Below are 6,214 nucleotides of genomic sequence, written 5' to 3'. Positions count from 1 at the left end.
ACTTTCTTTCTGTGATATTTAATCACCACTGTTTTTTTTATTTTTTGCTAAACAAACAAAAAAAGACCAAAATCTTTGAAAAAAAAAAGTTTTTCTTAGTTTCTCTTATAAAGTTTTGTAAATAAGTACTTTTTCTCCTTCACAGATGTGCACTGATGAGGCTGCTCTGGTATGCTGCACTTAAGGGCACTGATAGGCAGCACTGATGAGGCTGCACTGATATGCTGCAATGAAGGACACTGATAGGCAGCACTGATGGGCACTGATGAGGCTGCACTGTTATGCTACAATGAAGGACACTGATAGGCAGCACTGATGAGGCTGCACCGAAGGACACTGATAGGCGGTACTGATGGGCACTGATAAGGCTGCACTGTTATGCTGCAATGAAGGACACTGAGAGGCAGCATTGATGAGGCTGCACTGAAGGACACTGATAGGTGGCACTGATGAGGCTGCACTGAAATGGTGCAGTGAAGGACACTGATAGGTGGCACTGATGAGGCTGCACTGAAATGCTGCAGTGAAGGACACTGATAGGTGGCACTGATGAGGCTGCACTGAAGGACACTGATAGGCGGTACTGATGGGCACTGATGATGCTGCACTGTTATGCTGCAATGAAGGACACTGAGAGGCAGCACTGATGAGGCTGCACTGAAGGACACTGATAGGTGGCACTGATGAGGCTGCACTGATATGCTGCAATGAAGGACACTGATAGGCAGCACTGATGAGGCTGCACCGAAGGACACTGATAGGCGGTACTGATGGGCACTGATAAGGCTGCACTGATATGCTGCAATGAAGGACACTGAGAGGCAGCACTGATGAGGCTGCACTGAAGGACATTGATAGGTGGCACTGATGAGGCTGCACTGAAATGCTGCAGTGAAGGACACTGATAGGTGGCACTGATGAGGCTGCACTGATATGCTGCAATGAAGGACACTGATAGGCAGCACTGATGAGGCTGCATCGAAGGACACTGATAGGCAGTACTGATGAGCACTGATGAGGCTGCACTGATATGCTGCAATGAAGGACACTGAGAGGCAGCACTGAAGGACACTGATAGGTGGCACTGATGAGGCTGCACTGAAATGCTGCAGTGAAGGACACTGATAGGTGGCACTGATGAGGCTGCACTGATTTGCTGCAATGAAGGACACTGATAGGCAGCACTGATGAGGCTGCATCGAAGGACACTGATAGGCGGTACTGATGGGCACTGATAAGGCTGCACTGTTATGCTGCAATGAAGGACACTAAGAGGCAGCACTGATGAGGCTGCACTGAAGGACACTGATAGGTGGCACTGATGAGGCTGCACTGAAATGCTGCAGTGAAGGACACTGATAGGTGGCACTGATGAGGCTGCACTGAAATGCTGCAGTGAAGGACACTGATAGGTGGCACTGATGGCACTAATAGGCAGCAATGATAGTCAGCACTGATAAGCAAAATTTATTGGTACTGACAGACATCACTGATTGGCAGCACTGGTAGGCACTTTGTGGGGCTGCACTGATCATCAGAACACTGATGATCAGTGCCCTGATTGTCGGTGCAGATGTCCCCTGTGTGGATTTGCTGGTTGTCGGCTCTCCTCTCCTCACAGCTGTCAGCATGAGGGGAGGATCAGCTTTGATTGGTCACAGCTGTGCATGTGGTAAAGAGCCACTGTGATTGGATCTTTTTCCCCGATCTGTGATCAGCTGCGTCATAGATCACTGCCAATGCAGGCTGCAGGGGGCATGTGGGCAGTGCAAGCACATATGATGGCCTCCCAGCAAAGTGCGGCCACGCTGTAGCCATCATTTGGGTACAACGCGGTCGTGACTCGTGAAGGGGTTAAAATAGAAATGAAAAAAAGGAGTAGGTATAATAAGAATAAGATCAAACCCACTCACCCAGCGCTAAAACAAATAAATATATATGTGTGAAACACTGTACATATACAGCAGCAGCTACTATTAAAAGGTAAAAATAAATAAAGGTGCAAAAATGTTCAAAGGATATGAAGCACAATCACACTAGCAGCGCTTGCATAACCTTATAAATAAACCTTATAAGAAAAAAAACAATCACTGGAAGTGCAATAGTGACTGCACTTATAGTGACTGCATCAATGAAAAATAAAGTTCTTTTGAAGTTCATAAATGCATCCAGATGTATCACTTTTTTCACCGCGGTGCAATATCACAAAATAACTGGACCACCTTCACCACACCAGAGTGAATCCCCCGTGGTAATGGACACTCACCAGAACATGGAATGAATGGAGCCTTTGTAATGCATATGGGTTTCCCACACCGAGGGGAATGCGTTCTGTTAATCAGTATGGAATCCTCCAATATCCACAAGACTAATATCTCCAAAGCACATAAGCTCCATTAGATACGTAATTGCATGTAAAGCAGAGAAAAGGGACCCATAGCGTAATTCAGTAAAGCCAAGGTTTATTAAACATAAATTCCCCTTCCCCGCTACAAATGCACTCACATTCATAAAATCCAAAATTAGCATGTAATAAAGTATAGGAAAACCTGCGTCCTGAGAATCAACTCCCACTGTGCTGGCTCGCCGCTCGGTACCTAGAGCGAGCGAGTTCCAGGTGTGACATCAGATGCCGGGTATCCAAGGTGACCGTGTGCTCACGCCCTTACGCGTTTCGTCATCACGGACTTCTACGGAGGGCCGCAGACTTTTTTTTTTTTTTTTTTAAGCAAAAGCCGGAGAAGAGAAGAGGCGGCCTAGGGCAGCCCCTCTCTAAGTGCCACCTGGGTCCCATGGTCCCACCGATATTATTATTATTATTTTGTTATTATGTATCTGATCCTGCACTAACCAGCTTTTTACCATTTCAATGTTGTTGTTCATGTACTCATGTTATGACTCCATTTATTGTGATGTATTTATTTTATCTTGCACTTGTTTATATTATGCACTTTTAGCAGTCTCATATTGTTGTGATGATGACTCAATAAACATCTGTTTATAACACTTAGACCCCGTTCACACTGGGGCGACGCTACTTCGCACCGCGACCTCCGAGGTCGCGGTGCGAGCAGCGCGCCGCGACCTTGGAGCGGCCACCACGGACTTCATAACATTGAAGTCTATGGCGGTCGCCTCCTGGTCGCCCCAAAGAAGCTCCGGACCCTTTTTCTGAGTCGGAGCGACTTGTGTCGCTCCTATCAGAACGGGTCTGCAGCTTCCCTATGGGAGGCGACCTGCGGCGACCTGTGAGGCGACCAGGTCGCCTCACAGGTCGCCCCAGTGTGAACGGGGGCTTATATTTCTTGTTGCCTTGAACTGGTGTGATCACCCACCACACCTCGCCCTGGTTCAGTAGCACACCTCACTCAAAGTCCCAACCTCTCCTATTTATCTATTCATGTCAATTGGGAAACTGCAGCTGCACAGATACAGCCGCTGCACCCAATTTGACATCCATGTGAGTTCACAGCACTGAACACACACCATCTGCATTAGGGGCCATGCTCCTGCACTGTGATGTCAGATTGGAAGCAGTGGCTGTGACTGTACCCAATTGCCATGAATGGGACCGCCTGAATGGAGATGCATGGTGCACACCGGTCAGGGGCAGACTGGCAATTTTCGGCCCAGGGGGCAAGTACAAACCAGAGGCCCATGGCGACTCGGCCTCCCTCCCACTCTACCTCTTCCCATCCTCTCCCTAACCCCCATTCGAACCTGAAGCCCTGCTCCAGGTATTCTTTAGTCACCAGCTGAATCTGGGATCCCAACCTGGCCAGCAGGTGGGAGCTGGGACAGCTCAGTCGGGGCTGCCTGGGGGAGGAGGGTCTCCAGTGGGCCATGGACCTGGCCTCTGCTCAGACACAGTTTACACCATCCATGCTGGGGTTGTGGAAGGCCTGCACTCTCTCCTTGTCTTCATCCCGCACTCAGTAGGTCAGCTGTGGGGACTTTTTTTACTTCTCTTGACCAGGAATCCCCAGGGCATGTCTATGGCAGAAGCAGTGCAGCCATTTTAAGGGGCATCAGAGTGGCCCAGGGGGCAATTGCCCCCCTGCCCCCTGGCCCAGTCCTCCCCTGACACCGGTGTATCCCAGTGTGGGTAAACACGGCCCTCACATGGGTAGCAAGGACCTAAGGCCCCTTTCCCACGGGGTGGATCCGTTTGGACAGACTCCGCTTGCTCAGCGGGGATTGTTTTGTCTATTCCTCGCTAAGCAGGCGGATGACAGGTCCATCTCCACTCACTGTGCAAAGACAGATCTGTCAGAGTCCTGCTCTCCTCTATGGGGAGATTGGATGAAAACAGACCGCCTGTCCATTTCCCTCAGATTCCATCCGATCCGACCCGCTGGACGGATGGCGAATGTAACGCCATACGTCTGTTTTCAGCGGATCCTGTCGGATCGGATGACAGGTAAGTGTCAGCGGACACATCTCCACTGACATCCACCTCCCTATAGAACTCAATTAGTGACTTGATCGGGTCTGCCTGAAAAACAGACAGGAGACCTAATCGGCCTGATCATATGAAAAGGGCCTAAGGCCTCATTCACACTGGCACGCTTGTGTTTACCTTTTCTAAATGCAGGAGAAGTCTTTTGGGACATATAAACAATTTTTAGGTCCCTTGCACACTGGGCTGTCTAAGGGTAGAGTGTTCCTTCTGACCTATTAGTGCATTTGGGAGGAACAGAGGCAGCAGCCAAAAGTCTATTATAGCCTGGAGCTGGATGGGGCTGAATGCTGTAATGAGTGGTGCCCATGTTTAGGACCCTGTGCATTCCAGACCATAACCACTTCTCCACCACCCTATAGCAGATTTACTGCAACAGGGCGGCTGTTCTGTGCAGAATCACAGATTAGTTATACATGATTCTGCACTCCCTTGTAGGGGTTGCACTGCTTTTGCTGTGCTTAGTCACAGTAGAGACCATTCATTGGGTGCTAGCCAATGGATGACCGCTGATTGGCTAGGAGATAGGCTGTAAACAAGGCAGAACTCTGTCCTGTCAGCGGGGATGTGCTGGATTTTGTTTCCCTGCAAAGCAGGGAATAAAATCCAGCACATCCTTCAGTAAAAGCAGCACACTGTACACACAAAAACACTGGCTAGGCACACAGTTAACCCTTTGATCGCCCTAGATGTTAAACCCCTTCCCAGCCAGTGTCATTAGTACAGTGACAGTGCATTTTATTTATATTAGTATATTTGTATTAGTGTCACTGGTTCCCAGCAAAGTGTCAGTTAGTGTCTGAATGTCCACAGTAATATCGCAGTTCCGTTATAAGTCGCTGATTGCCGTCATTACAAGTATAAAAAAATAAATACAAATTCCAGTATATACAGTGCCTTGCGAAAGTATTCGGCCCCCTTGAACTTTGCGACCTTTTGCCACATTTCAGGCTTCAAACATAAAGATATAAAACTGTAAAAGAATCAACAAGTGGGACACAATCATGAAGTGGAACAAAATTTATTGGGTATTTCAAACTTTGTTAACAAATAAAAAACTGAAAAATTGGGCGTGCAAAATTATTCAGCCCCTTTACTTTCAGTGCAGCAAACTCTCTCCAGAAGTTCAGTGAGGATCTCTGAATGATCCAATGTTGACCTAAATGACTAATGATGATAAATAGAATCCACCTGTGCATAATCAAGTCTCCGTATAAATGCACCTGCACTGTGATAGTCTCAGAGGTCCGTTTAAAGCGCAGAGAGCATCATGAAGAACAAGGAACACACCAGGCAGGTCCGAGATACTGTTGTGGAGAAGTTTAAAGCCGGATTTGGATACAAAAAGATTTCCCAAGCTTTAAACATCCCAAGGAGCACTGTGCAAGCGATAATATTGAAATGGAAGGAGTATCAGACCACTGCAAATCTACGAAGACCTGGCCGTCCCTCTAAACTTTCAGCTCATACAAGGAGAAGACTGATCAGAGATGCAGCCAAGAGGCCCATGATCACTCTGGATGAACTGCAGAGATCTACAGCTGAGGTGGGAGACTCTGTCCATAGGACAACAATCAGTCGTATACTGCACAAATCTGGCCTTTATGAAAGAGTGGCAAGAAGAAAGATATCCATAAAAAGTGTAGTTTAAAGTTTGCCACAAGCCACCTGGGAGACATCAAACATGTGGAAGAAGGTGCTCTGGTCAGATGAAACCAAAATCAAACTTTTTGGCAACAATGTAAAATATTATGT

The sequence above is a fragment of the Pelophylax lessonae genome (genome assembly GCF_965119305.1).
Source record: "Pelophylax lessonae genome assembly, chromosome: 6".
Lineage (NCBI taxonomy): Eukaryota > Metazoa > Chordata > Amphibia > Anura > Ranidae > Pelophylax > Pelophylax lessonae.
This window is presented reverse-complemented; position numbering follows the sequence as displayed.